Source organism: Suricata suricatta, chromosome 2 (assembly GCF_006229205.1).
Source record: "Suricata suricatta isolate VVHF042 chromosome 2, meerkat_22Aug2017_6uvM2_HiC, whole genome shotgun sequence".
NCBI lineage: Eukaryota > Metazoa > Chordata > Mammalia > Carnivora > Herpestidae > Suricata > Suricata suricatta.
Window position 1 is genome coordinate 25,332,397 of NC_043701.1, and position 26,601 is coordinate 25,358,997.

A 26,601-nucleotide genomic window follows, 5' to 3' on the forward strand; every position below is an offset into this window, starting at 1 on the left:
GAGAGTTGGGGAGAGAGAGGGATGCAGAACTTGAGAGACTATTGAATGCTGAGAATGAACTGAGGGTTGGGGGGGAGGGGGGAGGGGGGAAGACAGGTGGTGGTGATGGTGGAGGGCACTTGAGGGGAGGAGCACTGGGTGTTGTATGGAAAACAAGTTGACAATAAAATATTATGGAAAAAAAAAAGAAAAAAAAAGAAACAGTAGACTTAACCATTTAAAGTAAAACAGGTTTGTACCTATAAAGAAAAAAAGAAAACTGCAAGGCAAAAAAAAAAAAAATACAAATCTTAACAATTCAATTTGATAAACGAATATCCATGTAATTGACACCCATATGAAGATAAAAAACATTTCTTTCAGAACAGAAAGTTCTCTCATGTCCCTTCCTACTCAATCCCCTCTCTACAGAGGTAACCAGTGTTCTTGGATTTTTCCCCCCATACATTAATTTTTACATAGATGGACAAGATTAGGTTCACTAGCTTTCTAATGAAAAACTAGTTTATTTCAATCAGCATTGTAACTGCTAGATTCATCCATATTGTTGCCTATATGTTCATGCCCTTTTATTTAATTCAATAAAAATACAATTTGTTTATACATTCTTCAGGTTGATGGCAATTATTTTTTTTCAATATGGGGCTATTACAAATAAAGCTGCTATGAGCATTCTTGTACAAGTCTTTTGGTTAACATATATATTCATTTTTCTTGGGTAAATATGTACAAGTGTAATGGCTCAGTCAAAAAGTAGGCCTATGTTTAATTGGCTCCCTGTTTAATCTGACTCATGTAAAGACAACAAATGATTCTATTTTCAGCAGAGCAATTAGTCTGTGGCATGATCTGGTAATAAAAATACAGAAAATATATCCAATGGATACTCTTAATCCAATACTTAAAAGAGTCAAGGATCTGAATGACCAGCTAAATGATACTTAAGAATATCTTTACCAAACTAATGAATATGATAAAGTTGGCTAGTTGTTTCTAATGTCACTGGACAAGGTGGGGAACAAAACAAAACAAATGAACAAACAAGTAAACAAACTCATAAATTCAAATCCCCAGCACAAGCACTGCATAAATGGCCTGAAAGCTGCTATAGCTGCCCAGAAAGAGACCCCTTCTCCTCTACAGCCATGGAGCTGAGATGGATGAAACCCAAATTCAGAATATAATCCTGTGAGTGTCTGAAGTGCAACAGAAACTGAGCTCTCAGACTCAAAGGGTGTTAACTGGGAAAGAATGGGATCCTAAAAGTTGGAATGGGGATGGCTTTATTATTGTTTACTTATAATAGATCTTGAAATTAAGTAATGTAACTCCTTCAACTTTTGGTCTTCTTTATTATTATTTCTTCCCCTTCTCCACATCCTCCTTCTCCTCCTCCCTGTCCTCCTCCTCCTCCACCTCCTCCTCCTCCTCCACCTCCTCCTCCTCCTCCACCTCCTCCACTCCTCCTCCTCCTCCTCCTCCTCCTCTTCCTCTTCTTCTTCTTCTTCTTCTTCTTCTTCTTCTTCTTATTATTATTATTATTATTATTATTATTTTGGGTCTTCAAATTAGATATGCCTTGGTCTTCTGCCCATCCATATAAATTCAGAATTATTTTGCCAATTTCTACTAAAAAAAGACTTCTGTGATCATAATTAACATTATGTTTAATCCATAGAAAAATGAGGGCAAATAACATCTTAGAAATATCAAATTACTCAATTCATAAAGATTACAAAGCTCTAAATAATAAATTTATAAATTTTCTAAGCAAATTGTTATAGATTACTGAGAAGAGTTCTTGTATGACGTTTGCAAAATTTATTCCTAAATGAGGTTTTTGATGCTATGCTATTTTCATTAAACCTTATTTATATTTATTTGAATCTTATTTTAATTAACTGCTGCCAAAATTTAAAACTATAATTTTTTTTCTTACTTGATTAGTCCCAGATATTGATTTTCAGGTAATTTAGTATATTAGTTTTCATGGGATGCCACAATAAGATACCATTGACTGGGTGGTTTAAACAACAGGAATTTATTTCTCACAGTTTTTGAAGCTGTAAAGTCAAGGTCAAGGTGCTGGCCAATTTGGTTCCCCAAGATGAAGGCCCTTTTCCTGGCTTGAAGTCACCTACTTGCTATTTATTTCCTCACATGGGTAAGAGAGACAAAAGAATCAAATTCTCTGATGTCTCTTCTTATAAGAGCATTAATCCCACCCTCACAACTTTATCTAAAGCTTATTGCTTCCCAAAGGCTTCATGATAAAATACAATTACATTGAGGAGTTAGGCTTCAATGTATGAATTTTAGGGGAACATGATTCAGTCCACAGCACTTATGTTTTCTAGCAAACAATTATGCTTTCTATAAATAGAAATGCTTTTATTTCTTCCTTCCTGATTTTTATGGTCTTTATTTCTTTTTCTTGCCGTATTACAATGGACAGAACCTCCAATACAATGTTGAATGAAGTGATAAGATGGCTTTCTTTGCCTTGTTTCTAAAATCAAGAGTAGAACATTCAATTTCATGACATTTAGCATGGTATTAAAAAATCCATTATGCTAAAACTCTCCCTGATACATGTATCATTATCACTAAGTGATCACATACTCTATGTTGCTGAGCAAACAGAGGCCAACAACAATGAATTATTGTTGTTTCTGGTTTGTTTGTTCTTCATACTGCCTTTCCACCCACTTTCCATAAAAATGAGAGCATTTTCTCCCATTTGGTCCAAATTACCATACCTTTCCTTTTCTCAAAAGTGACTCTTCTGGTTATTCATTCTATTGTGTCTTCCTTTCTGCTAAAAATCTTCAATTATCCCTTCCTCAATATTTCATAAATAAGAATAAGGAAATCACTTCAACTTGTTTCTCTTCAGATATTTCCTATATTTTTCTTGCCAGTAGCATTCAACTTTCTCCAAAATAACATCAATATTCATATTATTCTCTTACCTTCACTTATCTCTCCAGACCTGTGTTTGCAATTACTTCCTAAATATACAATTAGTCCCAAAGTACCTCAGTCACAATCTTGCTTAATCATTTTTAGCCAAACTAGTTCTTACAGCTACTCCTTAACTCAAGTATTCAAAATTGAAACTCAAATTATCCTTACATCTTCTTTCCTATTCATCTCCCCATGTTCAAAAAAATCACTTAACCATCATAAGCATACTCCATAAATATCTTTCAATTTCCTTCTAATTGTTTGACTCTATACCACTCCACATTACCAAAAAAAAACCAAACAAACAAACAAACAAAAAAACAAACTGCATACTCTCTACTCCACATTACAAAAGAAAAGAAAAAAGGTAATTTAACTAGTCTTCTATTTTCCAGGATTATCCCCTGTAAGAAGAGTCTAGGTGTCTATCCAAAGATCTATTCCCCACTTCCTGAACTTCTTGGTTTTTTTTTTTTTTTTTGGTCTCAGTTTTTCTCCGTGTGGCAATTTATCTGTTCTCTCATTCAGCTTGAGATATCATGTGATAAATTTCTGGCCAGAATGGTCCGGTCCCTGTTACATACAGCTGTACTAAATACTAATCACTATATCCATTTAATTCTACTTTCTATATGATAGGCTAGAATAATCTCATCATGTCACTCTTCCTATTAGAATCTCTTAAAGCCTTCTAATTACCATAAGATTAAAATCCAAACATCTAATGTGGTGCAAAGAACGCTTTTTAATCTGGAAACTGATTTGTTCTCTGGCATCCTTGTAGGAGGCAATTCTCCCTGAATTTTTAAATACAACAATGCTCATTACTTAAAGCCTTCTAGTGTTTTGTGTTTCAACAGCTGAGCCTTTAAATGATGTTCTCTTAGCCCTTTCTCTTCTTTCTCCAAAATTATTTTTTAACTCCTTATTCTCTTTCAGTTTAGCTTAAATATTATTTATGAATTACCCTTCCTTCATCCCTCAAGGTTGTATGGACTATTCCTCCTGTGTACTCACCAAGTGAGAAGTCTATCCCTAGCATAGTTATTGTAAACCTGAACTGAAATTTCCTGTTCATCTCTTTCTCTTTCTAATAGACAACCCTTTAAAATAAGCTTAAAGGAAGGTATTATGTCTGATTAGTCATCCTCCCCACTTTAAAAAAATTTTTTATAGTTTATTTATTTTTGAAACAGAGAGAGACAGAGCACTAGTGAGGGGAGGGCAGAGAGAGAGGGAGACACAGAATCTGAAGCAGGCTCCAGGCTCTGAGCTGTCAGCACAGAGCCCGACACGGGGCTCGAACCCACAGACAGTGAGATCATGACCTGAGCCAAAGCCAGACGCTTATCCGACTGAGCCACCCAGGAGCCCCTTTCCTCCCCAGTTTAAAAGCAGGAGATTTTACATACTTGATATATTTTTGTTAAATTTTAGTTAAAATATAGATATAGCAAAGCTTCCACTCTATTTCATTATTTACAATTATAATATCATCAGGTCTTTGCATTTTAATAGAATATTTGCTATTAAAGGGTTAACAGGACTATACATAAGCAAGATTTTTAAATATAACAATTGTTACATTTCAGAAGAAAGCATTCTAATCCTTCAAACTTTCTAACAGTGAAAAGCTTTTTGTTGCCCTTCAGTAGGATATTTTCACTGCATATGCATGCACCTTAACATCTGTGCCATTTTGTTTTGAATGTTTGACAGAGAAATTATTCAACAGGTACCCCAGCTGTCAAAGCATGCCATTTGTGATGCTTCAACAAGCAGCACAGACTCTTCAAACTATACTGCACCTGAGCAAGAAAACCTCCACTGGGAACTACTGCCTTAAATATTTCAAAGCATACATAGAACACTTAGACTTCTCAACATCAGGTCTCCTGTATTCCTGCAAAATTGTTCTCTGCTGATCAACCCCTTCTTATTTTTCACCTCAGGTGACAGTGATATGATTGATACTATTTACTGACTTCTCAAAGGCCTTTAAATATTGTCTTATCTTTGATGTTTCACTTATCTCTGGTGCCTTACTTGTCAGTTATTTACAACATGTATTAATTATTTCTTTATTTAATGGTGACCTTCTTCTGAGAAGTTCCATGTGCTTGATGTACATTTTTTAATATCATGAAAATACTGAGTAGTATAGATAGAAGAGAGTGATACAAAATTATGTAAAAGTAGTTTTAAGTTACTTCTGGGAAGCAAACTCCAAACCTTTGCTACATAAGAGAATTTCTTCATATAAGGTATACACTTCATTATTTTATGGAAAATATTATTTCAAAGAATGCTGTGCCATTTAAGATGTGAGACAAGGGAAGAGTACTCATTTTCTAATTCTCTAAACCTATTATTTCTCCTTTATTACTTGTCTCCATTGGTGATTTCTTATTCTTCCTCATTATCTTAAACCAGAAAACTTGAAACAGTCCTCAAGATTGCCTTCTCAAGTTCACACATTCATCTAATCCGATTAAATCTATTGTATTTACACATTCAGACAATTCTTAAGTACCTGACACATGCTGGACTTTGATATATGATGAGACGGAAGGATGAGCTAAATCTACATAATCCCTGACATCAGTGGATCTTATGGACTAGTTTGAGAGACAGAAAGACATTAATCATGTAATCTCAAAAAACAACTGCAGTTGTACCACATGTATATGAAGGAGAGAACCTTAGAGTTCTTAGGGCATTAAAAAAACTTCACTTAGAAAGTGGTGCATTGTTCTCAAAACTTAAGGAAAAATAGAGCATGAGTAGATGAAGGGGGTTTGGAGTATTTCAGGAGACGGAAGAACATAAGCAAAAGGCTTAGTGGTCAGAGGGATGTATTAGGTTTGAAATACTAACAGAAGGCAGTATTCTGGGTCATACACAGGTGTAAAAAGTTAGACTGAAAAATTTCAAAATGAGTCTGAATAAATTTAGTAGGGACTTTTCTATATCAAACTTTATAAGACATATTAAGAAATATGGTTTTTAGCATTAAGTTATTTAAAGCAAAAAATTTATTTTAAGCAGAAAATGGAAAATAAGGAATTGATGTAATGAGATTTGTGTTTGGGAAGGTGATTCCTCAGCTGTGTAAAGAAAAATTAGAAAGGAGTAGTCCTTTGAGATGTTACTCAGAAGAGATGAACTCTTTAACATAAAGACACAAAGACTGTGTTAAATATCACTTATTATGGGGGCGCCTGGGTGGCTCAGTCAGTTAAGCCTCTGACTTCGGCTCAGGTCAGATCTCACGTTTGTGGGTTCGAGCCTCTAGTCAGGCTCTGTGCTGACAGCTAGCTCAGAGTCTGGAGCCTGCTTCTGGTTCTGTGTCTCCTTCTCTCTCTGCCCCTCCCCATCTCATGCTCTGTCTCTCTCTGTATCAGAAATAAATAAAACATTAAAAAAAATTTTTTTTAAAAGATCACTTATTATGATCTAGGGGTGCCTGGGTGGCTCATTTGGGTAAGCATCTGACTCGTGATTTTGGCTCAGCTCATTATCTCACAGTCTGTGAGTTTTAGCCCCACATCGGGCTCCATGCTGACAGTGAGGAGCCTGCTTGGAATTCTCTCTCCTTCTCTCTCTGCCCCTCTTCCATTCACTCTCTCTGTATCTCTCTCAAAAATAAAGAAATAAACTTAAAATTTTTTAAATTAAAAAAATCACTTATTATGACCTAATTTTATAGCATGGGGGGAAATGGAAAAGGCCCAGGTTTAAAGGGATGAATAGTCATAAAACTTCTGCACATCATGATTTTAAGATGCCTCATAGAAGGCCAACAGCTGATGTCAAATAGACAGTTAAATATATAGTTCTGTGTTTAAAAATTCTAGGCTGGAGATACAAACTTGAGTTAACTGCATAAACGAGGTAATTAAAACCAAGATGCAGATGAACTTGCTTAAGTGTGAGAAGACACCTAAGATTGGGAAGTGATAAACTTTAGCAATTATGTCTGCTGAGAGAACACTGAAATTAGAAAGCAAAGCAAGAAATAATTAGAAACAAAATCATGATGACGTCATAATAGGCAGAGAGAATTTCAAAAGATAGTAGCTGAACTAGCTGACCAAGAGAAATTAAAGTATGTATCTGAACAAAAACTTGTATACAAATAAATATTCATGGCAGTATTATGGCCAAAAACTGGAAAACACCCAAGTGCTCATCAACTAGCGAATGGTTAAATATATTATGGAATACTAATCGGCAATAAAAAGTAACAAACTAATGATAAATGTATGCAATAATTTGGATAAAAATTAAAAGTGTAGTTGTTAAATGAAAGAAGGCAGTAACAAAAACACAAAACTCTAGAAAAAAGAGAAAATGATACTGACATAAAGAATATTAATGCTTCTCTGGATCTGTGGGTAGAAGGAGAGAGAGAAGGAAAACTGCAAAGAGTTAGAAGGAAACTATGTGGAGTTATGGAAATATTCTATATCTTGATCACAGTGGAGATTAAATGGTGAGTTTTAAATCGGATAAATTATGCCCCAATAAAGCTGGGCAATCAAGGAAGTTGCAGGTCATCAAAATCAAATGCTATTGAGAGACCAAATATGATGGAAACTAAAAAAATATTTAAGCTAAACACTATGGAAATAGCCTTTTTTTTATCCAAATGCTTGTGTTAAAAGTTAAGTCAGAATAATTGTCTATACTGACTGAAATAACCTGTAATGACTAAAGAAACAAAATCAGTAACTTTTCTAAAACTTAAGACAATTAACCTAATATCAAAGACTTAATTCTTCATTCTTAGTCAGCTCCCAACACACACACAATGTTTTTTGTGTGATTAAAATAATCTGCTTCAAAGAACTAAACATTTAATTCATATTTACATGAATGTATCATATATGTTAAAATTTTAGCCTCCAAAGCAATTACATATGATTATTACTTAGATTTTGTTCTAGCAAATATCATTTGCAGTAACTAAGCTATATACTAATTTGAAAACTATTTATTTTTTCAAAGTTAAAATGATAATTAACCTAGGAGAAAAGACTAATAAGGGTATTTTTAAAACATTTGTTATTATATAATATGTATAATCATATTTGCTATGAGAAATTACACTTGTCAGTTTATATATTTGGACATTTATAAAGCACACTTTATACCACCACCCACAGCACATAAATCCGGAAACAAAAAAGCATGGTGCATATTTTTACACACATATAATTGACCAGATATATTATCATACTAGACAATCCAGGCTAAAAATATTTTAGTTTATTGACAACTTTCCTCATTTTAATGCAGTAAATAATAATAACCATACTCCTGGTGGAAAAGACTTAAGTGGAGGGAACCAGTGAAATTCTAGCCTTATTCTGACTAACAAGGGGAGGGACTGTGCACAGTATGAAGACATAGTGCAGTCAGTGTGCACAACTGCACTTATTCCAAGACTGAAGTCATTCAGGATCCCAGCCTTCAATACTTCCCCCCTAATATGAAGCAATGCATATAAAAATGGTCCTAGATGTGGCACCTGAGTGGCTCATCCGTTGGGCATCTGACTTCAGCTCACATCATGATCTCACAGTTCGAGGGTTTGAGACCTGCATAGGTCTCTATGCAGATCATGGATTCTGTGTTTCCCTCTCTTTCTCTGTCCCTCTCCCACTCATGCTCTGTTCCTCTCTCTCTCTCTCTCTCTCTCTCTCTCTCTCTCTCTCTCTCTCTCTCTCTCAAAACTAAGTAAACATTAAAAAAAAATAAAAAAGAAAAAAAGAAATGAGTCCTAGAGAACAACTCAGCTCTAGACCTAGAACCTTGTTTGCTTGTTTTTAAGAGGGGGCTTCATTTTGCTTTTTCTTTTGCTTTGCTTTGTTTTGTTTTCATCACAGAAACTGTCACCCATATGCACACTGCGGATGGATATGGAAATGGTTACAATCAACTACCTTAAAATTAGAAGTGAGACATTAATATTTTGGCAATTGCATTCACGTGCCATTACTATTATTTGTGTTTTAGTTTTTTCCTATTCCTTTTATTGGTTGGAATTTGTAGATAGCCTAGAGCAATTAGCAGTCAGACTATAAATGATGTAACTTCATATCTATTGAACATCTCTGATGAAACTCCTCATACCAAGTGTTTGCTAGGGTTATCACCTTAAAAGCAAGAATAATCTTAACAATATTATAGTGATAATTTTATGTAGATATCCTTAGGTACATTGAAATTTTTTATTTAACTGTTAAGATAAAAAAATTTAAGGTAGTTTTGTGTACAAATATACTTCAAGTCTATGAATGCCTTTAATACTTTAATATGTACATAAAAGGTAAGCATATCAAAACATTTCAAATGATTTTGGAGCATTTGATATACTTTATTTGAAAATGCATCATTTCCCTCTAAATATAAAATTGTATATAAAATATAAATTCTTTCTAAATATAATATACATTCTGGCAATCAATTTTGGAAGAGAGGTTTTTTCCTCCCAACCCAGTGTCAGTGAAGAAACTGGGGTACATAGCAAATATGAAATCTATACCATTTTGCATAATGGATGCTGAATAACCTATATTTTCCTACCCATTCCATAACTGAACTTTCATTAGTTAGGCTTCTGATTGATTACGTGATTTAAGAATTGGCTTATGGGGTATCATTGGCTTACAGCCTATTCACAATGGCCAGAAAATCAAGCTTAGGAGGTAATAACCAATATCATGCAAAAAAACTAACCTAGTAGAAATACCAGAACCTTGAGCCATAGAAACCAGACACTGCCAACTTCTTTATGAGAGATGCTGCCCACTGGGTTCTGGAAAACTGTTAGAGCTATTACAACAAAATAGCAAAACAAGTTCTGCATGATCCAGCCTTCCTTATGTCTTTAGATCCAGAGTCACCCTCCAGAGCAGATCTGTCTGACCAGTGGAGCATAGATCTAGTGCTAAAGCTGTAGCTTCTAGGGAAACTGGAAAAGACTGTGGAAATTCAGCTTCTACAGTGAGAAAAGAGACTGTCAACAAAAGATGGAGGATTCCTCTGATACAGGAAAGTATTTCAGATGCTGGTGTGTCAAATGAAGAAAGAAAACTCCTCCAGACATTAGTAATGACTTTCTAGAAGCAAAGACTATAATACATTTTCTCTGTCCACTGATAATTACTTCTGTTTGTTCAAATGGTTTCTGGTGTAATACATAAGCATTAATTAATGCTCATGGGTTATAACCCACTTGACACTCTTTAATTATGAGTCAGCACTTCATAACTTAGGACTTCATTATTTAAAAATCGTGAGGGTGTAAATCTTACTTGTGTGGCATATGGGTGTTCATTACAATGTAAAAAAATTCAGTATGCAGTCAAAGGCAAAAATTAGATAGGAATTTCAAGAACATATTTCCATAAAACCTTTAGGTTAACATCTAAAAAAAAACAGGAAAAAAAGATATGGGTCTTGTCAAGACTTTCTGACAAGGCTAAATTTTCATTGTCAAACTCTGGGAGAAGATGGAAGGATCATTTGAAGGACTGTTTTCATAAGTGGACCTATACTTACATGTCAGATCTATACTTAGTATCTAGCCATTACATCTAAATATGTAACTCTCAGAGCTCTGTCTCCTCATATGCAAAGTGGGGATATTAATATCTAATTTAACAGTTTGTAATAAGAATAAGAAGGTGAAGATGATGATGATGATGATGATGATGACGGAGAAATAATTTTATTAAAAATTCTCAAAATGAAAGTAAATAAGCATAGTGTGGTATATGTGCTTTTTCTCAATCTCTCTTTCATCTTAACATCTTAGGTAGATTCCAGTTTTGGAGACCTTCCATTTACATCTTCTCTTCCACTTTCTTCTCATCCTTTTCTCAATTAGTACACATGTGCTAGGACCCCAACTGTTTGGAATACAGAGTTATTTAGGATATCATGACATGAACTACCCTTAAGATATCCTCTATGGCCCCCCAGGAATACCTTCTCCAGTGCAATGTCCGAGGAAAGGAGAAAACAGGGTCATGTGACTTTTTAAATGATTATAAATGTTGACCTTTCTCTGCTGGATGTCTCTGTGATAGGGTCAACGATTTTGGGTCATTGATGCCAATATTTTTAGGAGTTTACCCACCAGGAGGCTACAAGAAACTGTGTAGGCTGTGACCTCCATAAGATACACCTAGTATTTCACTAGGGTGAAGGGATACTGATATTCAGTCTGTGCTCTGGTCAACAAGTTGTACGTGCTGCTACTGAGCTGTAACTTCTCAAAGGGATATCTTTTTAAATTTTTACAAAGTCTTCCTGTGAACTACCAGTGACCCAGGTCATGTGTATGTCTTATGAAGCTTCAGTGAGGTGTTCTCACATTTTTGTTTCTTGATCTGGGAAACTAGCTTCAATTCTACCTTTTCCACACCTTGTTTGGCTGCTTATCCTGGAAGTACATATTCTAACATTTGACTGCTGAGTTTTCACTCAGCCCTGTAAAGTGGGAAAAACAGCAAGAACTTCAAATTCACTTGTTCTTCCCTTTGTCCACTTAATCTCTGGGATACATACATCCCCTAGCCACTGCAAACAGTGAGGTGCAAGCTAAGCAATGACACAACCTCTTTCTCCGTTTACTTCTCTTAATTTTTTACTTAAACCAGCTCACCAGGAATCTCTCACTTGGAATCTCAGACTCACTTTCTTAAAGATACTTACAATTTTGACAATATTTTTTTAACTCCTCTGCTCACTAGGCCAAGGGTTAAAAAAATGGAAAAGAACCCTTTCTTTCTTTAAAAAGGAAGGAGGGAAAAAGGTATGATGTCTTACCATAAGGATTGCAACTCACCCCACAGCCAAAGATACCCATAAATCCCTTCCCACTCCTCCTCTAGGCTTTTGCTAACACAGACTTAGGGAGAAAACTAGAATAGATGATTACAGATTCTGCTATCATAATTATTTTGTCTCTTAGAAAGTCTGAGATAAGGAGTCCATGCATAATGGTTACCAGCTTTCTTCAGCCTTGGCTTGTAAAGATGACAGTAAAGTCCCAAACACAATGAGAAAAACCTTTATTGAGTAGATAGGTAACATAGTAAATGTTCAGTTAATGTTCAGGAAAACTGATTATCTTTAGTTTATAGAATACATTTTTTAAATTTGTTTACAATATTTCTGATGGAGATTCAGTGTCTAATTTCTGTTAAAATGATACAATATAAAGTCATATGTGAATTACACCTTAATTTAAAAAAAAAGGAGAAAAAGTATATTAGGCAAATAAAATTGGCTTATAATTTTCTCCAAAAGTAAACTCTAAATTATGTAATTTAGGGCTTAAGGCTAGTCTAGAAATTACTTAGTCCAACTACCTATTCCAAAACCTCTGAATCTGCTGATCATTAGAATGTTGAGAGAAGGTTTTACACAGGTTATTTGGTTTTAAAACAGGTTATTTCACTTAAACTGAGCACAGCTCGTAATCAGTCAGAGATCGATGTCTATACATTTGTGTGTGACTTTATATTACTTGATTCCTGAAAAGTTATTTTACCTCTTTGAGCCTTAGTTTCCTCATCCACAAAAAAAGTATTTAAAACAGTAACAAAACAGTGAACATTTAAAATAGTACATTTTAAATAGTAATAAAATAGTGAGGTCTCAATATAACAAAATTATATAGGGTGCATTTTTCCATTGGGTATTCTTTCCTGCTTTGTTGAAGATTAGTTGACCACATAGTTGTGGCTCCATTTCTGGGTTCTCTATTCTGTTCCATTGATCTATGTGTCTGTTTTTGTGCCAGTACCATACTATTTGATGATCATAGCTTTGTAATACAGCTTGAAGCCTAGAATTGTAAAGCTCACTTGACATATAAATTCTATAGAAGAAATGAAGTAGTATCGCTGGTTTGTGTCACATATCATAGTTTATAAAATGTCTTATATGTATTCTTTCAGTTAATAAGTCACTTAATCCCTTATACAATCTTGTGAGGCAATTCTGCAGGTTCTAGGCCACTGCTGTATTTTACCACACTTCATCCACACCTTAGTGTGTCTCAATACAGACGTGACACATCACTGCAAAACATTTATGCAAGGTATGTGTGTGTGAACTCTACCACTTGATATCCAACATATATATGTTACAACAAATGCCCAATTATGAATAGCCATTAGATAAATTGCTCTTATATAAACTATTAAACTACTCCTCCCACTAATAAAACTAAACCAAAAGCATTTGTAGCCAATACAGAAACTTGTAACAGTCTAATGCTTTATCTCTGCTACACTGATAGCACTTTATTATACTATATATTTTACTCAAATTATTTCATACATCTATATCTATCTCAATACTAAGTTTATTGTAAATCTCTTGTTGGCAGATATGCTAAAAAGCAGTGCAGATTAGGATACGATATGTAAGCATAAAGAAATAATTGGACCATGGGACAGATGGCCTGAGATCTACCTTTAGATTCATTATTTAGTTTATATGACCCTCAATTAGTCCTGGAGCCTGTAGTCTTGCTTGATCTGCTCACCAATGCCATTTTATTGCATATCTGATCGCACTGAAGTTTCTGGGCTGCTTTTAATCTTTCTGTGTCACAGTTAGCATATCTATAATACAAAGAGAATGATATATTGAAGACAAGATCATAAATAATGAAATGTAAACACTGAATGTAATATGTCTAACCTGGTCACTATCACATGAAAGATGCTTAGGTGACATGTTCCTTTTATACCCATCTCTCTCTCTCTAATCTCCTGCAATATCCAGGTATGTCAAAAACATCCTTTTCTATTTATCTGTTCAACAGTCTCAGCTTCTTATTGAAACAGTAAATAAATACTATTAAACTATCAAAAGATCGTATATATATGTATACACATATATATGTGTATGTATATACACATATAACACTGCCCTTACTCATGGTAAACACAATTGTTTAGCTATGTTTTACAGTTTGATATGCTCCACATTTCCAGGAGAAGGCAGTATCTATTAGTTAAAAAAGTTACTTATCCTTTGACAACAGATTGACAATACCTACATAATCAATTAATTTTATGACCAGCCCTCAAGATATAAAACATGCTATATAATAAACTAAGCAGAAGTTTGAAATATATATGACCTGAGGACAACAGAAAAACTAATACACAATAGAAGAATTATGCCACTTAATTGTGTTGCAATGACGTTGGCTTTAAGGACCATTTGTAGTCCTGGATGTGTTAGGCAAACAAATTGGCTTTCATTTCCATTGTTGAAGGCTGAATGACATTGTAGCTGTAGCTAGAGAAATGACGAAAGGAAAACTTAATGAGTGTAAATTAAAAATGATTTTTATGTCAATACTGTTAGTGTGTTTTTGTTTTCCTTCCCAGACCGCCTACCAGCACCCAGAAGCAACAGAGTCCTGCACTTCTGCTTGATGCGTCCCGCTCACGCTACTGTACCTTCGCACATCTGACACTGGGGCTTGGGGGATGGCATCGTCCAACCTTCCTCCTATTGACTGAGCTAACAGAATTGAGTATGAGTTGGAAAATGGCAAAGAGAATCCCACAAGGAAGAATGAGAGAGGTAGGAAGAGAGAGAGATGTCTGTAGCCCGTGGCATTATTTTATAATAGAACACAACAAGCATTTATAGAGTAGGTATCCTTAGGAACTTCACACTAAAATCAATATGCCAGCTGTGAAATACAGCTCTGCTGCAGGCAGTTTTTTTCCCCAAGAAAAAAAATCTTAACAGATTTAACAAAAATAGAAAGCATATGAGTGAATTTATCCCCAGAGATTGAATGATTCCTAGCAACAGAGTGTATCAAGAAAATCACTAGCTGCCCATTATGCTATGCTTTAAGCATAAAAGGAAGCAAGGCAGGAGGCATGGCAAGATGGCCTGTCTCCTCCAGGATGGTAAGAACACATCAGCAAAAGCCCCCTCTGCTTGGGCTTACCTCTAAGTTCTAGCCTCCCCCCATCTTTCACCTTAATACATCTACATACACACACACACACACACACACTCCCCTCATGGGGTTAATATCAAACGGCTCTTTAGATTTTAAAGTATTTACCTAATTCTAAAATGACCAGGCACTTTTATTGGCTTTCTCTGAATAAAGAAGACAGTTTATGTTTCTTTATATCCTTTTCAAGGTTGACTTCTTAGTTTTGATTTCTTTAGGGATGGCACTGCTTTTTAGATCCACTTGGATGTACTAGAGAAATGAAAGGCATCACACACCACTGACAGATGTATAACTAATGGCCCTTTCTCAGAATTTCCAATTCAGGGTTGATAAATGCAAGTTAGTAGGCCTGGAAAAAGTTAGCAAAGTTTTTAAAGAATTAACAACCAGGCTGTCAGTATTTCAAAGTAGCATAACACAACCCCTCCCAAACTGTCTAGATGGGTTTTGTGTGGGAATAGACTCTGAGATAATGATAATGATGATAACCATGAGTCTGGACTCAAACTATGTATGTGTCAGACACTTCTGTAAGAATGTTATGCAGGCTCTCTTTTAATAATATAACTTAATCCTGCAGGGTAAATGCTATGGTTATTCCTTTTCTACAGTAGGAAGTGGAGGTATGAACCCCTCTAAAATGAAAGAGTGGAATGATTCATCTTGTTCAACTGAGAAGACTTGACGCTTAAAGCACTGTATAAACAATCTGAACAGGGTAAGGATGCCACTAGAGCCATGAAAATAGAAGATGGGAACTGAAGTAAAATACTTAAAAATTCCTCCAGAAATAAACCTCAATGGAAAATAAAAGGATTATTTCACAGGGACAGATAAATGCAAAAAATCATTATTGTACTACAGCTTGAACTCATGAAGAAGCATAGGTTATCAGATGAAACAATATATTTATTGTTTATATATATAATTTTTTCAAGATTTATTCTGAAAACTTAGTTTAGAATCATAGATATAATCTTCCACAGAATATCTACTTGATGATACTTCATGAAGTAATTACTCATCTGGATACAGTTTGTTCCTGACACATAATGAAAGCTTTTGCAATCAATTAGAGATGGGTTTCTAATTCTTGACCCATGTGCAATAACAGCCTGTTTTAAGTTCATTTTTTTTTTTACTTTCCTAATAAACAACAACTCAAGAACAAAAACAACAAAAGTAGCACATTAACTAAAAAACACAAGATTTACATACACTTCACAGTCTGCAACAGGACTTACCACTCCTAAGATTTTACACCTGGCAGTTTTATATATTCACTAATGCACCTGCCTACTGCTTAAATACTCCCATGGGTTAAAAAGACATTTTTACTCTAACATAAAAGTGCTGGTCTGATTTTATGAAGAAGGTAGAGGGCAGAGTGGTGGGAAGAACACTGTCACTTTGTGATCTGGCACACAATGCTGCTTGTTCTTGGCTAGCCAGGGGAACTCTGTCTTTTGAGAAAGAAGAATTATCAGTCCAGGTGGTAGAAGTAAATTCAGAAGGACACCTGAGAATGTCTTGTGACCCGAAGTCTATTTTAGGAACCACCCAGAGGAAGTGGAAATGGGTTAACCTTTGCTCAGTGAAGTGGGAGCCCTGACCGCTTTCCTGAGACACAGGGTGCAATTGATTCCTACTTGAGGCTCCCGAAGACCTTTCCTGGATTTCAATCTCCTATTCCATGGCAGCACTGCTGAGGACGCCATCATCAGAAAACCAGCAGAAATTAGTTTTCCCACATTTCTCAAGATTTTTTCCTGACGTCACCTTAGGGCTTTGGTTTCAATCCTTGACAAATATAGGATATATGCCAGCTGTGAAATACAGCTATATCGATTATAGAGCTATATCTATCTATTATAGTTATATGCAATATATATTGATATATGCAATGAAAATGTGAAGGCCACAATCTCAGATTATAAATGCTTCAGCACTATGCTTCTAAAATCACAAACATCTGACTAAAGATGAGAAAATGGTTTTGTACTTCTTTCACTTTCCAAAGAAGTGGCCACCAAAATATATGCACCCTCTCTATTGCCCTTTCAGTCAAGTTTGTGAATTTAAAATATAACGACAGCCAATTTTCTAACATGTGTTTTACATATATGTTAAAGGACGGTTTAACAAAACTGGAACATACCATCTAAAGAAAATAGAAACAATACCACCACTCTCAAATAAGGAATATGAATAACACTGACTCACTTTCTTTCATTTCATAAAATGTAGGAAAGTAAAGTCTTAGGTCAGTCCTATCTGCTTTGTTAGTAAAGTATAATCCACATCCTGGACGATCTGCATAAGTTTCCTATGACCATATCACAGCAACCAATATTTACTGAGTACATTACTCATTTGTGGTCTATGCAGTCATCTATTATAAACATATGTCATTGATTTTCAATAGTAGGAATAGCTTTTCTGGGTCATTTATTTTCTATTGAGAGCTTATAAACTAGTTGGCCAGCAGATTCCATACAGGATAAAGGAACACCATTACTGCGTTAGACTCTTGGCCCATAAAAAACAGTATTTACTGCCAAAATCAGCTTCAAAAGAACAACAATGAGGAATCATTACTGTCCTTTCCTGAAAAGTACCATAGGGTTTAAGACTATCCAAGCTTCTCCTAAGAGTCTTTTAGGGTTGTGTCAACCAAACAGTTTTTCAGTCCTTTTAGAATTCCTTAATATTTCTCTGTCAGTATCCATTCTTGAAGCAGTGGATGATTCTTAATACAGAACACACAAATAAAAGATAGTAAGCAACTAAGACTTTAGTGGTAATGTCCCTGTCTTTTTCTATGAAAGGGGATGTCCTAATAATAATAAAGAAAGATACTTCATCTCCAAAGTAATTTCAATTTTCATAGAAGTCTCTAGGTCATCTTGCTTCCTTGCTGTTATTCAATCTCTGGCTTAAATACCTGCATTTTTAGGAATTCCACAAACTATCTTAATATCTAGATCTCTTTCAAAAATCCCTTTGTTCCAGTGTTCTTAGGCCTTTGGCTCTTGATTTGGCTTTCCGTTTGGTTCTTTTCATTTCAACTCATTCTTATATCTTCTCTGTGACTTCTATCTGTCTCTCCTAATACTCTGTCTAGTTTTTATGATTCTCTCACAAAAAAAATGTTCCTCTTAGCCACCATACTTGGAAAAATTTATGCTCATATGAAATTTACTTTTCTGATACCAGCACCTATTTTATGTAATGGGTACCTATTTTTGAGTATTACAAAGTAGCATGCATAATTAAAGGAAGGCATCAATATTAACATTAAGGTTTGTATTTACAGTGATCTTGACTCTGAAGTTGAAGACTGAGGATTGATCAACTTGTGAAAACCATATTCTCACTTATGATGTGGCAGTATATTGTTACATTATTTTGTAAAGCATGGGCTTGGAAAAGAGCAAGACCTCTATGTATGCCCATCTGGAGATGTTAACACCTCTAGTCCTCAGTTACTTCAACTGTGAAATAGAAATGATAGTACTTATCTCTCACGGCCATTAGTGAACTTTCCACACCAACTACATGACATAAAATAGCATTTAAGGTAGATTAGCAAAAAATAATAATCTCAGCAGAAAGAGAATACACTTAAATAATACACGTAAAAGTAGTAATGCCTAAAATGCATTTGTTGTTTTAATCAAAAAGACTAAATTGAGAGATATAGTGGACTGCTAAATTGTAAGACAGTTTTTATATAGCAATAGATAACTGAATCACAATTAATTTAAAAATAGTTGAGAAAGTTTTCTCAGGAAAGGATCTAAGTAAATCAGAACGTGCAGCATCTTTGCCTGAAACACTGTTCAGCAGTAGTTGTCCCAAGTATTTTATATCCGTGGTTAGAGAACTCTAGCTTATGGAAATCTTATAACTATGAAATAAAAAAAATTATCATAGGACTAAAAAGGAAAAAGGCTTCATATCTAAAGATTTATGCCTTTATGATGTCTCTTATTAGAAGTCATAGCATGTGTGACAGTCTCACCAAAACTGCAGTCCTTATTGGCCTTGACAGCTAAATACCAGTATGTCCCTTTGGGATCTATTATAATTCCACTTAAAAACTGTAAGGTGCTTATAAGCAGATCTTAGTTTAACAATGTTTCTTTTTTCCTTTTCTTTTTTTTTAAGTGACTTGCTCTGAGTTTTGCTTTTATGAATTCTGTGGTTGTTTGGTCTTTATAAATCCAAGAAAGAGAGATTGAAAGTGATGCAGATAGAGACAGAGACAGACATAAATCACTCAAGGCTGGCTTCAGAATGTCTCTGATCATCTAATCTCCTGGAATTATAATTAGGAAAAACAGTTAATCTTAAAAGAGAAATGAAGCTGAGATAAAGCTGAATACAGTTGTTAGAAGCGAGGGAGTTATTAGTGGTTCTAACTATGGTTCGCAATAGTGAAAGGCAGAACATCAAAATAAATTAAGGGAGAATGCATTCAGTCCAATTTAAAATATCCATGTTAATGATGGCACTATATGCAGAAGATAATCAAAATGCCTTTGACTATGTAACAAGGCTTTTGGCTTTTGTCTGAACCTGAGGAATTTCACTGGGTTGAGCTTAGTTAATAATTTTCACCATTTGGGTTTTGTTTTTTTTTTTCACACTGACTAGGAGACTTTGCCAACAGTGAGGGTGTCAAAAATATTACAGACCATGATTTTTTTTAATGTAAATTGATTAAAATTCACTTATTTTGATGGACAGTTCTATGAATTTTGACAAGTACACAGTCTTGTTATCTGTTGCTACCCATAAAGATACAAAAAATTCCCTCATGTTGTTCCTTTGTAGTACACTCTCCCCCCTACTCTCAGCCCAGGTAACATGTTCTGTTTGCCATCCCCATAGTTTTGCCTTTTACAGAAGAGACCATGAATTTTAATCACACAGCTTTTATCACATATAGACGATCAGTATTTAGAGATAAAACAATATTTTTCATAAGTGCTGTGTTGCCTTTGGAGGAAAAATTTTCCTTTGTAGCTCCACCAAGCTGTGATTTTCAGGTTAGAGTTGAAAAACCTTATCGGGGCTTAATTATTCTTTAAAATAAAAGAATCCTCTAACTCTGCAATAGAAGATTTGGAGGGGGTGGTACCTAAAAGAAGTCATCTAAAGCTAAAGGAAACAAAGGCCAGGGAACTTTAACATAGGCCTTTGCTTTAACATAGGCCATTTATCAGCTTCCTATGAATGCCACCTTTCCCCATTTTAAAAAAGAAAAAGGAAAACCTAAAGGAAAAAAAATAATAAGAGAAAGTACAAGAAGGATACAATAAACTATGTGTTCATTCACTGATTCAATAAGAATTTAGTAAAACATTTACTATATAATGGCAAGGATTTTTCAAATTGCTTAGAAGAAAGCAATGAATTTAGAGAAATAGATCTTTCATGAAGTTGATATTCTGGTGGACAAGTAAGGTAATAAATAAGTGGGCAAACAATTTAAGTATAAATATAGATCATTTTATACACTATTATGTAGGTTTGAGATCCTTTAAAAACGTATAAATACAAGTATTGAGGACAATTAGTTTATCTGGGGAATGAACTTAAGAACACCAGAATGACTGGATAAGTGAGGCAGGGAAGAAAAGGAAGCCAATAAATAATTATCAAGAATCTCAATCCTTCTTGGGAACTCTATGAGAATGTGGAGAATGGCCCTCAGATTTATTCTAAAAATTAATGAGCTAGTGTTTCTACCCAACTCCGCCTATTTTTCTTCAATTGTTTTACTCTTTGTTCTTTAAACCAAAGAACTTCTAATCTATATCTTCCTACTCATTCATTATTTTTTTCTGTTTTCTCAAGTCTAACACTAAATCCATTTAGCAGATTTTCATTTTAACTCCAAAATTGTACTTCTCAATTTCTAGAGGTTCCATTTTTTATTTCTAACTCTCCTTTGAGTTTCCCTATTTGCTAAGCTGTAAGAAACATAGTTGTCTTTAATTTTTCAAGCATAGTATCATTCAGTACTTTAAACATATTTACAATTGCTTTGATGTCATTGTCTGTTTAATCCAATTGAGCTTACTCAAGGTCAATCTCTATTGTCTTTTTTTTCTTAGTATCAGCCATTTATTTTACATTATTCTATTTTATAGTTTAGTGGTCAGCTAATGCTTTGGGCAGATAATGTGCTCAAAACCCTCAAGCCCTATGTGTCTACTGGAGAGTTCATTTAAACATCAGCCAGTTTTCCAATCTGTCTTGGCTTTAACTATATACCAGGATTTGACAGTTCTCCTTGCACATTTGTGTAGTTTTCTATATCAGGCAGGCTTGGATGGCTTATGTATGTACCTCTCAGTTTTAAGCATTCCTCATTAAACTTCTGGCAGGTCTGCCACTTGCCCCAACTGTGACTGCAGCTTATGGTTAGAGATATATGAGCGTCATCTCTTTTCTTAAAAGCTGGAAATTTTTACTGGTAATGTCACTAATGTAAGTTTCCACTTATTGCTCCAAATAGAATCTACTCCACTTATCAACATGATTGCTGATTCTCATGGCCAGTCCACCCTGGTAGCATTCCTATTGCATCGGTTGGGTGGAGCTGACTGAAGCAGTACCAGGAAAAAACAGATTAGACTTCGGTACTCTTCCTCAAACTGCTGGCAGTTTCTGTAACAACACATGCCCTCTCAACTTATTCATTTGATCATTTCCAGAGAACACAATGAGGCTGTTTTCAACTCTTCTGCCCAGTTTTATACTCTTAAATTTCCAAGAAAGAATTTGCCAACTTTTAAAAATTACTATAGGTTGAAGTCCCCCCCTTTTCTTCCCCCTAGTTTCTTCATACTACTACTGAAAAAGTTATGGTGGATAAGCTAAAACAGGTTTTTTTTTTTTCAGATTTCCCACTAAAGCAAGTCACATAAATTCTCCATTTTTCAAATTTTTTCTGTGTTTTACAAATGATGCTTTTAAAAAAGTGGCCAATATAAAAAAAGTGAGAACCATTGGAAGAAATTGTTGATGTCTTACAACTGTACTGACAGTCTCTATAATTTTTTTTTCAGCAAGGACACCTGTTGCACTAACAATTTTTTAAAATTCCTATTTATTGGTAGCATCAAGTAAAAAAATTAAGACATAAGAAACCAAACTTACAGCAAATATTTATTTCCCATATTTCTTTGTTTATTTTATGATAGTGATCCATAACTTTGCATTCCTTAATTATGTGTTTCTATCTGAGGTTTCCTTTTTGCTCTGACAATGGATAATTGTGAAACTTGCCTTATACTGATTCTTTGCTGTTAGGTTTTCTCTGAAAGACTTTATTTATTTTGAAAATAAAATATGATTTTCATTATATTAATCCCTCATTTAAAGCCAGACTTGTTTACTGACTCCAATATTTTACTTTGTGCTGTCTTTAGTAAATTTGCTTTCCAGCTGCAAATTTATTATTCCTTTTAAATTTATTAAATTGACTCCAGTGACAGAATTTATGCAAATCAAAACATTACCAGTAAATCTGAAGTATTATTTAGGGCAATTAAGAATCATCTGAGGCTAAAATTAACAACTCAGACAACAACAGATGTTGGCGAGGATGTGGAGAAAGAGGAACACTTTTGCACTGCTGGTGGGAATGAAAACTGGTGGAGCCATTCTGGAAAACAGTATGGAGTTTCCTCAAAAAATTAAAAATAGAGCTACCCTACAACTCAGCCACTGCACCACTAAATATTTATCCAAAGAACACAAAAATTCTTATTTGAAGAGGCACATGTACCCCACTGTTTATATCACTGGTATCAACAATAGCCAAATTATGGAAAAGTTAAATGTCCCTTCACTGATGAATGGATACAGAAGATGAGGTGTACACACACACACACACACACACACACACACACACACAGATACATACAATGGACTATTACTCAACAATGAAAAGAATGAAATCTTTCCATTTGCAACAAGACAGAACAAGAGTGTGTTATACTAAGTGAAATAAGTCAAAGAAAGACAAACATCATATGATTTCAGTCATATGTGGAATTTAAGAAACAAAACAGATGAACATATGGGAAGGGAAGCAAACATAAGACAAAAGCAGAGAGGCAGGCAAGCCATAAGAGACTCTTAAATACAGAGAACAAACTGAGGGTTGCTAGAGGGGTGTTGGCTGGGGGAGTAAGTTCATTGGGTGATGGGCATTAAGGAGGGCACTTTTTGGGATGAGCACTGGGTGCTATATATAAGTGATAAATCACTGGGTTCTACTCCTGAAACCATTATTACACTTTATGTTAAATAACTTGGATTTAAATAAAATTTTTAAAAAATCGTCTGAAACTAAGAGTTAGGGAGATATAATTGGGAAGCAAAGCAATCTGGCAAGGAGAATATAATTTGAAATATCTTGAAGCATATTAATTAAAACAGGGGATGTTCTTTTCTTCATGATCCAGAGAGAACTAAGAAAAAATAATAACATATTATATGTGTGTATATACATGTACCTTTATATATGTCTATGTACATATGTATGTATTAGCAAGGCTTACCAAAGGAAAAAAAATTAAAGGCTCAACTAAGATAACTAATAAATGTTATACAGGTATGTGTGTATACATATATATGGATGTATTCATTAGCAATTAATTTACAATCAAATAATTGCAAAACATTTTGCCAAACCCTCCTCTATCTCACAAGTTGCAAAAATAATAATAAGGTCAGGAAAAATTTAAGAAAATGGGAAGATAATAATGAAAAATACTTAAGAAAGGGGGTGGCCCTGGTGGCTCAGTCAGTTAAGCAGCCAACTCTGGATTTTGGCTCAGTCATGATTTCACTGTTCCTGAGATCAATCCCTACATCAGGCTCTGCACTGAGAGCATGGATCCTGCTTGGGATTCTCTCTCACTGTCTCTCACGCTCTCTCAAATTAAATAAATAATAAATATTTTTAAAAAAAGAAGAAAATAAAATGGCTTGCATATGCTTAGGCTAAAATGAAAAGTAAAGAAGTTGGTTGTATCAATTATAGTGCCCCTAAACTGAGCAAAATAACACAGTTAAAGAATCAAGTTTTCACAAAAGATATGGAAACTAAAATGTAAATGATTGTGGAAAAAGTGTAAAAGACAAAAATGGGTTAAAAATCTTAAAATTAGGATAAGAACAAAAAAACTCACTTTATTAAAACTTCTAAACAGGAATACATCATTTTTCTAGAATATGTTTCTCCGTGATTTCTTTCAGAAGCTTCCAAAGATACAAGTTTTTGCAGCCTTTTTTAGTAACCAGACCTGGGGTTATTAGAAAAGTTAGCATCTACCTCTTCAGTAAATAAAACTTTGAAACCAAGATGAAAAAATATTAACTTAGTTAACTTTGCCCTACATAGAGTTTCATAATGGGTACTTTCTGTATACTTTTTAATGTTACTTTTGTGTAAAATATAACATCTTATTCATCTGATTCAATTAGCATATCTTTGATGTCACTGATGCACTACTACTCTGCAGATAAGATAGTTTAGATCAGGGGTTGGCCAGCATTCTCTGTATAGAGCCAGAGAGTAAATATTTTAGACTTTGCAGGCAAACAGGGGAAAATGAGCAACTGATCTCACTTAAAAGCTGACAGCATTTTTAAAAATGTACAGTACATTTGAAAATGTAAAGACTGCTCTTCACACACATATGCTACAAAAAGAAGTGGCAGGCCATAGTTTGCTGACCTCTGAACTAGATCTTTTTGAAATATACTATAACAGAGGGTATGGAAGTCAATACCTAGTGTAAAATATTAAGGCAATATGGTTTTCCAGAATATGAGCAGTTTCTGACTGCCTTTTCTGATCAGAGTAGAAAAGAATGCATTCCTCAATCCATTTGCCAAACGCCACGTCAAACTGCTCTAACCAAGATATTGCATCTGGAATGGCAGATCTGCAATGCTCCTCCCAACAGTATTCCTTTTGATTTATTACTTTGGATGGGTAAGAGGGGTAGTTTTAGAGGTCCCCCCTTGGCCTTCCCAATCATGATAGCTCATCCCCACAATTTAGGTACTAACAGTATCAATCACAAATATACATTCTGGGACTGCATAAATACTACTACATGGGTCTATATATCTTCTAGACACTTTATAAATTTAACATAGGCCAGAATTCCATCTATTAGCTGAAACTTGAAAGCTCCCATTGTAATAGATAGCCATGATGACACTTTGGTTCTCTGGGTTTCAACTTGGACTCTATTTAAAAGTCCATGAAATGTCTGGATACTTCTCTTTCCCCAGTGTACAGTTGCCCAAGTTTAATGGCCACAGGTATCTTTGGGGAAAAGTTAAGAAATCCTTACCATTTATAATTACTGAGGTATTACACATTCCTTTTTTCCTGGACATAAGGCTTCCTCTTCATTTAGTCAGTTCCAAATGTGAAAACTATCTTAGGAAAGGAAACTGGGAAAGAGATAGTGATAACTTTATTGAAGTACCTCCCCTCAGGCTCCTGAAATCCCATCACTGATATCTTCGTATAGTATAAGATTAGGTGTACTCTTGTTGGATAGCCATATATTTTTTCCCTAGACAAGTGTATTCTATCAATCATCTTCATAACTTTCTGTTGACTAGCTTCTCATTACTTTCAGTGAGCATAGGTATGTCTCAGCCTCTGCCACCACAAGCACAGGATTATGAAGAAAAGCCATCAGGGAATATTTAAGCAAGTCCCTTTCACTGGTTTTCTACCAGTCTTGTTTTTCTTAAGTTCTGATAAACATGTCAAATCTCTGCCAATTAATCAGCATATGTCTATCAACATATTTCTTTTCCACAACCAGGTATACTGCCTGAAGTCTTGCCCATTAAAAGATTTTCCTTTCTTCAGAATCACATTCTGAATGGATCTGAAGTGCAGCAGTATTTTTCTTCTGCCTGATACTAGCATATCAGGCATACCTGTTATAAACAAGGCTTCCTATCTTTCTCTGTTAACCTGTCATAGTTTTCATGATAACATGTGTAGATGGAAGAATGGTTAAAAACACAGCAGGAATAAGTACTATGGAAGAACATGACAGATGCTCATGTCTTTTTTTTAATTATAAGGAGATCATCATTGTGTTTTTTATGCATTGTGAGCAACCCAACACAGGAATCCCAGCATGAGACCTTGAATAGACAAAGCAATCTTGAAAAAGAAAAACAAAACTGTAGGTATCACGATTCTAGATTTCAAGTCACATTAGAAAGTGGCAGTATAAAAATAGCATGGTACTTGCATAAAAATAGACACATAACAATGGAATAGAATAGAAAATCCAGAAATAAACCTACAGTTATACGAACAATTAGTATTCAGCAAAGAAGGAATGAATATGCAATGGGAAAAAGACATATCTTCAACAGATGGTGTTGGGAAAACTGAACACCTACATTCAAAAGAATGAAACTGGACCACTTTCTTACACCACACACAAAAATAAACTCAAAATGTATTCAAGACTTAAATTTGAAATTTGAAACCACAAAAATCCTAGAAGAGAAACAGTAATTTCTCTGACATCAGCCATAGCAAT

At 34.7% G+C, this 26,601-nt stretch overlaps 1 long non-coding RNA gene across 1 annotated transcript in view; it reads right to left on the reverse strand.

Moving 5' to 3' along the window:
• Positions 1–13,524: 13,524 nt before the first annotated feature.
• The window catches only part of LOC115305375, a 43,108-nt gene continuing 30,031 nt past the window's right edge, over positions 13,525–26,601 (reverse strand). Inside the window, exon 2 of the long non-coding RNA XR_003914755.1 lies at positions 13,525–13,616. This is a non-coding gene — a long non-coding RNA (uncharacterized LOC115305375). The remainder of the gene's footprint in view (positions 13,617–26,601) is intronic.